Source organism: Pseudorca crassidens, chromosome 2 (assembly GCF_039906515.1).
Source record: "Pseudorca crassidens isolate mPseCra1 chromosome 2, mPseCra1.hap1, whole genome shotgun sequence".
Classification (NCBI taxonomy): Eukaryota; Metazoa; Chordata; class Mammalia; order Artiodactyla; family Delphinidae; genus Pseudorca; species Pseudorca crassidens.
The window spans coordinates 5,912,858-5,924,019 of NC_090297.1; the positions used below are offsets into that span (position 1 = coordinate 5,912,858).

Here is an 11,162-nt window from a genome sequence, read left to right on the forward strand (position 1 = left end):
AGAAGGCCATTCCCACGTTTCCAACTTGAACACAAGGTCAAATGGAGATTGTGTCCTGAGCTGGAGAAGGAGCCCGTGGGGTAGGAGGGGTGAATTTGGAGTGCAGATTGATGAATGCAAGAGGTCTATAAAATACACTTTCAATAAAGAAAGAAAAACTCAAAACCTGTTACTTTGAAAGTCCCAGTTTACTGACGTTTAAGTAATTCATTGTTAAGAGTGAACAGTAAAAATTCCTGCGTGACTTCCCTGGCGGTTAGGACCCTGCGCTTCCACTGCAGGGGGTGCAGTTTCGATCGCTGGTCGGGGAACTGAGATCCCACATGCTGCGCAGCCAAAAAAGAAAAAGAGAGACAGACTAATTATTTGGTTTTAAAAAAAAGACTCTCGCAAGTCATGGCGTATCTTACAGCAGCCCCTACCTCTGATTAAGCTCCCTGGAATTTGAGTGATCTGCAGGAAGGGAACTATTTAAGAGATTAGCTCTTTGAATTTTTGTGCCTTTGGGGCGGCAGGGAAAGGTGATTCCAGATGGACAAAAAGGAAGGAGCATTTTTAAGAGACTCAGTTTATCAGACTCCAGGCGATATAGCGAAGATTCCCGCCCCCACCCCCACCCCCGCCCCGACAGTGTTTGGGGCTGGGGCTCCAGGACCTGCTTTATCTAAACCTTAGACCTTTTCTGGCCAGGTCAAGAATTACTGGCTTCAGGCAGATCGATAGCATCTAAAAGCCTCCACCGTGTCAATCTGCCGGCTTCTTTCCTATGCTAAACACACCTGCTCTCTTCCTTCTAGGAAGTAGGGGGGCAGGGGGTGCGGGACAGTGGTGCCGACCAAGAGAACTTGGGAACTGAAGGAGGGGGGCGGCTGGCTACATTTCAAAGTGACCTGGACTTGGAGTTTTAAGTGTGTGGCCCATCCAGCTAGACGGGCCTCCTCAGCCAGGGGTCACCCCACTTTGGGCATCATTTCCTTCACTCTCACCTTTGCGACAGTAGCTGTGGCTTCTGGAGCTCCGGTGTCTGCCCAAGGCCGCTTGCAGAGTTAGGGAGGAGATGGGGTCTGGAAGTCAATTCTCTTACCCGGAGCCCAGCCCAGGTGAGCAGCTCAGGGCAGTGGCTTTCCGGCACTGGGCAGAGGTGGCCAGGCTCGGCTGGCCAGGGGGTCACTGTTGCCCCAGGGAAGGGACGGCCAAACTGCTCTTCCAAAGAGTTAGTGATTGGGACTGGTATCTGGTGAAAGCCTGATGAATAAATGAAGGAGGGGCTTAGGGCGGCTGTTTCCCAGGGGCTAAGTAGTACAACAGGGAGGGTCCAGGGCGAACCAAGCATCCAGCTGGGTGGCTAACCTTTCACACTGGATGCATACAGAGTCATTACATATGTCACTGTTCTCCCCTTGCTTTTTCACTGATTGTTATCTTAGAGAACCTTTTCTCTGCCAGCATGCGGAGATCTACGTGCTGGCTACATCATGCAACTCAATTCTCCCAACGTCCTGACAAAGTGGCCATTGGCATCTGTTGTAAAAAGAAGAGAAAATTGTCGTCTCTCGGTCCTGTGCTGTAGGGTTGTCCGAAGGTCAGAGGCAGCGATGAAGGGGGGAAGTACATTTCTTAAACTGTGAAACATTAGACGTAAAGTATGATTTTAGTGCAGCCGACTCTATCATCTTAGAGTCTGGTTGTGTGTTCTATACTCTAGGCTGTTGCTTCCCTAAGGAATGAGGAGAACATTCAATTTTCCTGAGCAATCATCTCATAGTTTTGCTTTTTTCAAAAAAAAAAAAAAAACTTCCTGCCTTTGCCCTTGGTCAGGGGACCTGGGTGCCCGAGGAGCAGCAGGGGGTCAGGGCCACTGACATACCTGCCACAGCGTCTCCCCTCGCGTGTGAGGTCAGAGTCAGTGAGGTGCACAGGAAGGGGCTGAGGAGTATCTGGGCTGGACACACCCTGCTGGCTCCTAGCGTGGGATCCTGGAGCTAGCCCCTCCCCCCAGACCCCAGCTCCAGCCTCAAGGCACCCAGGGCCAGAGGGCCAGGCCTCTCTTGAGGCCAGGCGCTGCGGCAGGATTGCCATCACCATCATTATCACCATCGCCATCAGCATCACCATCTTTGCTTCCTGCAGCCCGCAGGGGCTGTTTCAGGTTCCCCAAGTCCTGGGCCAGCTGCTATCCATCGTCAGATCAGATGCGATCCCCGCTCTGGGCCTCACAACTCAGCTGCTTTATTTTGCTTTTTCAGTTCTGCGTGTGATCACATTCTCGGGTTTTCTCTTTAAAAAAGTTTATTTTTTGTTGTTTTGTTTTTGAATTCATCCTGCTCTCGGAGATTTTTCCTTGGATTAAAAATAACATTAGAGTGGAAAGTTCATTGTCTTAAAAAAGAAAAAAGTTGTGGGTAACAGAGGAGCCATATGCAGACACAGACCTTGGGTTGGCGGTGACGGAATCCCGCCCAGGATCGGGACGCTGGGCCTCGGTCGATGTCACGGCTTTGCTTGAGAGGTTTTCTTAAAAGCCAAGCAAAAGTGAGTATGCCGTAAAGGTTTCTTTGTTCAAGGGGAGAATAATATTTCACAGAGTTTACTGAAGAGCGAGTTGTGCTTTGTTTTAAAAGACACATGGAATGTAACCGGTGTCAGTCCTGAAATCCTGCGTCCTGAGGGCTTGTCCCTCCAGCCCCTACCCCACTCCGGCCTGTTGTGGGGAGGTCTTGGGGCCCACCTGCCTTGAGCCTCAGGCTCCCAACGTGATGTGTGGTCAGTTACACAAAAAGCAGTCTCTCTCCATTAGCCTTGCTGAACGACTAGCCCTGGGGATGTAGGGAGATAAGGTGGCAATCTTGTTAGGGATAACTTGCCAGGTGAGAGGCAGGTAAAGGATGATGATGCCGAAACTGATAGTTGTGCCTTAGAGCCTTAGACCATCCCCTTGGTTTGCCTAAGCAGTGAATCAATGCAAGAATAATGGACAAGTTTGCAAGCAAGAATGAACTCACCCTCTTTTTTAATACTTGATTATGCTTCTCCTTCCATCGTCCAAGAATGACGGGCCGCTCAGCCTACTTACGACAGAGTGAACTGCCTCTGGACTGTGGATAATACTATGTCATTAGCCCATGAGACATCTAGCTCAGTGCCACCCGAGTCTTCAAGCACTTTTTAAAAAACGTAATTATACTGCATTCTACAGTTTATCCATTGTATTGCTAATGAGCGTTTGGGCCCTTTCCAGTCTCCCAGGGTTTTGCTCGTATCTCCTGATGCGTATGGGCAAGAGTTTCCCCATGGTAGACATTTTGTTAAGGACCACTTATTTTAGTATTTGCTTTTTTGTTTCATGGACCCCTTTGGTACAGTAGTGAAGTCTTGGATGACTTCTTAGAATAACATTTTAAAATACATAAAATACATTGGATTACAAGGGAAACCAATCGTATTGGAATATAGTTTTCAAAATGTTAAAAATACAAACTTGTGATAAAGCAATACATGTCCTCCTCCCATTAAATGGTCATATTTAGCCATTGGTCTAACAACGACCATAATTTCGAAGTTCTGGTGAGCATAACCGGTATTTTGAGATATCTGCAACAAATTCAATGTGATACACAAAATCTATATCCTCTTGGTTGGTACACGTCACAGGTACAGTACTAGTAACACAAAGGTTTGGTTCCTAATGGAAGGAAATAGCAAGTTTCAGTTAGAGATTAGTGACAACACAGACATACTTTTTTTTCCCATTTGAGCACACAGACGCCCCCTGAACTCTAACCACGTGCCCCAGGTTAAGAAGTCTTGCTCTAGGACGCGCTAAGCCACTTCCCAACAGTTCTGGGAATTTATTCTCCACGAGCGGTGAATAAGAACGACTGTTGCTTCATATCCTGTCGCCATTAGCTATTGTCCAACTCTTTAAGTTATTGCCAGTTTGGTAGGTGTGAAATGGTATCTCCTTGAGGCTTTAATTTGCATTTTCCTGGTAACTCAGGAAGCATTTTTCTTATGGTTTCTTCTGTGTAGTGACTCTCTTTTGCTCATTTTCCTGTTGGGTTTTCATCTTTTTGATTTGTAGAAATTTTTTATACATTCTGAATGTTAATCACTATCATTTATTTGAGAAGAAATTGGGAGAAATGAGTGAACTGCTTTTTTTTTTCTTTTGCGGTATGTGGGCCTTTCACTGTTGTGGCCTCTCCCGTTGCGGAGCACGGGCTCTAGATGCGCAGGCTCAGCGGCCACGGCTCACGGGCCCAGCCGCTCCGCGGCATGCGGGATCCTCCCGGGCCGGGGCACGAACCCGTGTCCCCTGCATCGGCAGGCGGACTCTCAACCACTGCGCCACCAGGGAAGCCCGAGTGAACTGCTTTTGATTTTAGTTTAAATAAAGAAGAAAAAAAACCCTGTTATTTATTTGTTTTGCAAATATCTTCTGGATTGTGGCTTGCCTTTTCACTTGTTTTTTTTAAGATTTTTTTTTTTTAATGAAGTATAGTTGGTTTACAATGTTCTGTTAGCTTCAGGCATACAGCAAAGTGATTCAGTTATATATATCAGATTCTTTTCCTTTATAGGTTATTGCAAGATATTGAATATAGTTCCCTGCGCTATATAGTAGGTCCTTATTGTCAATCTATTTTATATATAGTAGTTTGTATCTGTTCATCTCAAACTCCCCCTTTGGCAACCATAAGATTGTTTTCTATGCCTGTGAGTCTATTTCTGTTTCGTAAATAAATTCATTTGTATCATTTTTTAGTTTCCACATATAAGTGAAATCATATGATATCTGTCTTTCTCTGACTTACTTCACTTGCTGTGATGATCTCTACGTCCATCCATGTTGCTGCAAATGGCATTATTTCATTCTTTTATTTATGGCTGAGTAGCCTTTTCATTCTTTATGATCTCTGATAAACAGAAATTCTTAATTTTAATATAGTAGAATCTCAATGTTTGTCTTTATAGTTTGTGCTAAACTCTTTTCTATCTCAAGATCGTAAAGATGTCCACTTGTATTGTCTACTGAATTTTTTACAGTTTTGCATTCCACCTGTAAGCCTTTAAACCATCTGGAATTAACTTTTTGTATGTGTGAGGTATGGACCTGATTTCTCTTTGTTCCAAATGGTTAATTAGTTGTCCCAGCACCAGTTGGTGAATGGTCCATCTTTTCCCCACTAATCTGCAATTCTAGTTCTGTCCTAACTCAGATTTCCATAGCGTTTATCTTTGTTTAGGGGCTGTATTCTGTTTCATCAATCTATTGGTCTGTGTCTGCATCAGTACCACACAGGCTAATTTCTTTACCTGGTGGAGGTAATTCTCCCAACTTCTTCAGAAGTCCCTTGGCAATTCGTAGCCTTGGCTCTTCCAGATAAATGTTAGAATCAGCTTATCACGTCTCACAAAACATACCGTTGGGATTTTTGGATTTTTCAATTTTTGATTGAATTCGTAGAGCAATTTAGGGAAAGTTGACATCTTTCTGATGTTGATCCTTCTTAACTAAGAACAGAGTATACTCTCTACCCTTTTGTGTCTTCTTTAATATCTGCCTTTAATAAACTTTTCTGATTTCTCTATCAAGAGCTTGCACATCTTTTGTTAGATTCTTTAAATCTTTCTCCCTTCCCTTCCCCCTCCCCCCTTCTTCTTTTCCCTCCTTCTCTCTCTTTTTTCCTTTCTTTCTTTCTGTCTTTCTTTCTTCTGATATGTAAATACCTTTGAAAAAATGTTTTCAGATTGTTGCTGGCATATAGAAATGCAGATACTTTTATATATTGATCATGTACTCAGGCTTTTAAACTCTCTTATTCTAATATAACTAGCTATAAATAATTAGCTATAAATTATACAGAATTTTTTATGTAGACATTCACATCATCAGCAAAGCATGACAATTTATTTCTCTCTTTCCAGTCCTTAGATGTTTGGCTTTATCTTGCCATTCTAACCTGGTTAGGATCTGAATTTAGTAAAATTCTAAATTCAGGTGGTAACAATAGCCATCTTAAGTGGTACTGGATTTTTTTTTTTTTTTTTTTTTTTTGCGGTACGCGGGCCTCTCACCTTTGTGGCCTCTCCCGTTGTGGAGCACAGGCTCCGGACGCACAGACTCAGTGGCCATAGCTCACGGGCCCAGCCGCTCCGCGGCATGTGGGATCTTCCCGGACCGGGGCACGAACCCGTGTCCCCTGCATCTGCAGGCAGACTCTCAACCACTGTGCCACCAGGGAAGCCCTACTGTAGAGTTCTTTTGTTGTTGTTATGTTGTTATTAGGTTTCTATTGTTGTAACAAATTACCACAATTTTAGTGGTTTAACAACACAAGTATATTATCTTACAGTTCTGAATGTCAGACCTCTGACACTGGTCTCACTGGGCTAAAATCAAGGTGTGGGCCGGTGTGTGTTTCCTTACGGAAACGCTAGAGGAGAATCTATCTCTTTGCCTTTTCCAGCTTCTAGAGGCCCCCTGCAGTCCTAGGCTCGTGGCCCCGTCCTCCATCCTCAAAGCCAGCAGCACAACATCTCCCTGACTGTTCTTCTGTGGTCACATGGCCCTCTCTGGCTGACTGCGGCCAGCAAAGTTTCTCCACTTTTAAGGATTTGTATGACTGGTTTGGGCCCACCGGGATAACCCAAAATTATCTCCCATTTTGAGGTCCTGAGCCTTAATCATATCTTCAGAGTCTCTTTTGCCATTAATGGTAACCTATAGGTTCTGGAGATTAGAACAGGGACATCTTTAGGGGAGGGGAGGTGGTGGGTGGGAGCATTATTCTGCCTGCCGTCATCATATTCTTTATTAGGTAAGGAAATACACTTCCATTCTTTGCGTGCTAAATTTGTGTAATGCATGGATGTTGAAATTTATTAAATGTTTTTCCCACAGCAGTTGAGATCATTAAAGGTTTTTGTCCTTTGATCTGTTAATGTGGTGAATTAAATTAGTAGATTTTCTAATCTACTAATCTCTTGCATGCCTAGATAAACCCAACTTAGTCATCATGTTTTATCTTTTTTATTCATTACCAGATTCTGTTTGCTAAGTATTTATTTTAGGATTTTTTTGCATCTCACGTGTAAGGTTGAACTGGAAGTTTCCTTTCTTGTACAATTTTGGTATCAAGCTTGTGCTATTTTGGTATCAAGCTTGTGCTAAGGTCATAATTTGAGCTGGGGAATATCTGCCCCCCACCCCCATTTTTTTCTTTTCTATAGAATCATTTGTGAAGGATTAAACTTATATTCTTTGAATGTTTGATGAAATTTCCCTCTAAATCAATCTAGACCCAGTGTTTTCTTTGTGGTGAGATTTCTGTTTTAACTGAGCTGAAATTCATATAACATAATATTAACCATTTTAGAGCATGGAATTACTGGGTTTTCTATGGGTTCAGTCACTCTACGTTTAACTGCTTGAAGAACCACCATTCAAATTCTTTGCAGGCAATAGGATTAGTCAGGTTCTTTTATCTTCCTGAGATGGTTTTGGCCCCTGAGATGGTTTTGGTAAAGTTGTATTTGTCTAGGACTTTATCTTCATTACTTAAGTTTTCAAATTTATTGGCGTAAACTGGTTTATAGTCGCTTAGAATGTTTTTAATCTTGGCAACCACCTGGAATCGTGTCCCTCTTTTCATTCTTATTATTATTTGTGCTTTCTCCTTTCATTTTCTTTGACTAATAATCATGCAAGGGATTTGTCTATTTAATTAGTCTTTTCAAAGAATCAACTTTTGATAATACTTTCTATTTTACATTTTCCCTACTTTTCAGAAATTTCTTACTCTTTCCAGACTTTTCAACCTCTACACTTGGATGCTTGGCTCCCTAATTTTGAGATTTTCTTCTTTTCTAATATAAACATTCAAGGCTCTACTTTTTTTTTAAATATATATATTGATGTCAGTTTGTGTTAGCATTTGGTTCTGATTATTTCCGAGTGCCTGCATCTTTTTTTCAATTTATCCAGCTATATTTTTGCTATTGATTTCTAACTTAATTGTAACGTGGTCAGAGAGCCTGGTCTGTAGGGTAACAGTCTTTTGAATTTTGTTGAACCTTACCATTGGGTCAGTTTTGTAAATATTTCGTGTGTGATGGAGAAGAATGGGTCTTCTCACGCCCATCAGAATGGCTAAGATGAAGATAGTAGGGTGATATTGAGCATGGATGACGGGGTAGCATCTGGAACACTCATATGCTGCTGGTGGGAATACAAATGGCTACAACCATTTGGGGAAATGTTTTGGCAGTATCTGCATAATAACTAAACCTGAGCTCAGCCTACTCAGCAGAAATGTGTACACATGATCATCAGAAGACATGTCCAAGAATGTTCATCTCAGCATCATTTGTATTAGCTGTGAGGAGGAAACTATCTAAACGTCCACCAGTGAAACAAGAGATAAACATCTTGTGGTTTATTCATATAATGGAAGAACAAAGAAGACATTTCTACATGCTTAAATCTCACAAACATAATATTGAGCCAAAGAGATACAAAAGAGTACTACTATATGATTCCATTTATATAAAGTAAAAAGGGACAAAATTAATCTGTGGTGTTAGAAGCCAGGATGATGGTTACCTATATAGCATGGATTGTGACTGGGGGTGGGGCAGAGCAGCAAGAAAGGGGGTTCTGGGGTGCTGTAAGGTTCCATTTCCTGATTTAATCCAAGTCCTGGATCTGCAGTGTGTCCACTTTGTGAGAAATCGTTGAGTCATATATATATTTTTTGGGGGGGGGGTACCAAATTACTTTATTTGAAGGAATGGTACTAAGGAAAGGACTTGTAGATATTTTGGTACAACTTACAGAAAAGGTAAGGTAACCCAAACATGCATGCACTGCCTTGGTGACCAGGGAAGTCACCCCTGTGGCTACGGGAAGCCAGCCCAAGGCTTAGCTCTCATTATCACTATTTCCCAGGGTGTGCTTGTCAAAAAGATACTGTGCCATGCCGGATTCGGGGGCCCCCATCTTGCGCAAGTTGGTTACGTGGTCACCCAATTCTTTAATGGATTTCACCCGCTCATTCAGATAAGGAGTCTCAATGAAGTCACACCAATGGGGGTCATTTTTCTCAGTGGCCAGTTGGTGCAGTTCCAGTAGTGACTGAGTCACACTTTTTGCCAAGTGTAGCGCACATTCCATTGCACTCAGCCCATTCTCCCAGTCATCACGGTCTGGCTTCCTGATATCCCAAAGGAAGATTCGGCCACCCCGTTGGTTCTGCAGCTTCATCAGTTTCTCAGCCTGTTCCCTCTCCTCACAAGATTGGTGAAGAAAGTATTTGGCAAAGTTCTTCAAAGCCACATCATCGCGGTCAAAATAGTACGACATGGACAGGTAGACGTGGGCGGCGTAGAGCTCCAGGTTGATCTGGTGGTTGATGGCAGCCTCCGAGACCCGGTGGTAGTTCTGGCGCACCTGCGAGGGGGACGTGGTCGTCATGGCGGGCGGCTGAGGTGAAACGGTGGCGGTGGCTGCGCGGCGCTGTAACGACAGCGGCGGGGACCTTGGGGCGGTCGTAGGGCGCCGTGAGGTTTTGGCGAGGGCTGGCTCTGAGCGGCCGGCCGGAGCGGGGGACGAGCGCCCGGTTCCGTCCAAGCACTGTTGAAACAAGAAACCGCGGCGACTCTCCGCGAGGACTGTCGAGTCATATATTTTTGATCTGTGTTCTCTTCTCTATTTATGTTCTCATTCAGTTAAAAGTTTAGTTTAAAAATGTCTATTCTTGGGCTTCCCTGGTGGCGCAGTCGTTGAGAGTCCGCCTGCCGATGCAGGGGACACGGGTTCGTGCCCCGGTCCGGGAAGATCCCACATGCCGCGGAGCGGCTGGGCCCGTGAGCCACAACTACTGAGCCTGCGCGTCCGGAGCCTGTGCTCTGCAACGGGAGAGGCCACAACAGTGAGAGGCCCGCGTACGACAAAAAAAATAAAATAAAAATAAAGTCTCTTCTTGGGAAAGAATCTGAAAAAGTATATATATTCTTAATAACTTTGCTGTACACCTGAAACATTGTAAATCAACTATACTTACTTCAGTAAAAAACTCTATTCTTTAGTTGCTGAGTGCAATGTTTATATATTCATTACATCAAGTGTGTTAACTGTGCTAGTCACATCTTCTCTGTCCGTACCTATTTCTTATATGCTTGATATGTCAGTTACTGAGAGAAGTGTGTTCAACTTTCCCACCATAATGGTGGCTTTGTCAGTTTCTTCTCATAGATGCGTAAATATTTGCTTTGTATATCTTGAGGCTATATTATTAGATACCTATAAGTTCAGAATTGTTATCTCCTCCTGGTAAACTGGATTTTAAAAAAATCACTGTGTAGTAGTCCTCTTTATTGCTTTTTGCTTTAATGTCTATTTTGTCTGATTTTTTTGGATAATTTTCTGTTTCTGTTTATGAATTAATTTATTTACTTTTGCTATGTTGGGTCTTCGTTTCTGTGCGAGGGCTTTCTCTAGTTGTGGCAGGCGGGGGCCACTCTTCATCACGGTGCGCGGGCCTCTCACTATCGCGGCTTCTCTTGTTGCGGAGCACAGGCTCCAGACGCGCAGGCTCAGAAGTTGTGGCTCACGGACTCAGTTGCTCCGCGGCATCTGGGATCCTCCCAGACCAGGGCTCGAACCCGTGTCCCCTGCATTAGCAGGCAGATTCTCAACCACTGCGCCACCAGGGAAGCCCTTGTCTGATGTTTAATAAGCTATTTCAGCTTTCTCTTGGCCACTACTTCGTGGTTTACCTTTTTCTATATTTTCAAATTTTTAGTGTCCTTATGTTTTGGAAGCACCTCTTGTGAATAGCATAGAGAAGAATTATTTTTTAAAAAATCTGGCCCAACAGTGGGTTTTTTTTTGGCCACACCACACGGCATGCAGGATCTGAGTTCCCCGAACACCCGCCCCCTGCAGTGGAAGTGCGGAGCCTCAACCACTAGACCACCAGGGAGGTCCCCAACAATGTTTTCTTTTAACTAGCATTTTTCTTCTGACTCCCATTGTTGCAGCTGAGAATTTAGTCATCTAATTGTTATTCCTTTGTAGGTGATTTTTTTTTTTCTCCTGCTTTGGCTGCTTCTAAAACTTTTCCTTTCCTCTGGTGTTTTGCACTGCAAATCCATGATTT

General features: G+C 43.6%; 1 pseudogene; it reads right to left on the reverse strand.

The window, feature by feature from the left end:
- Positions 1 to 8,765: 8,765 nt before the first annotated feature.
- Positions 8,766 to 9,564, reverse strand: LOC137209902 (ferritin heavy chain pseudogene; annotated as a pseudogene).
- Between the last annotated feature and the right edge of the window lie 1,598 nt (positions 9,565 to 11,162).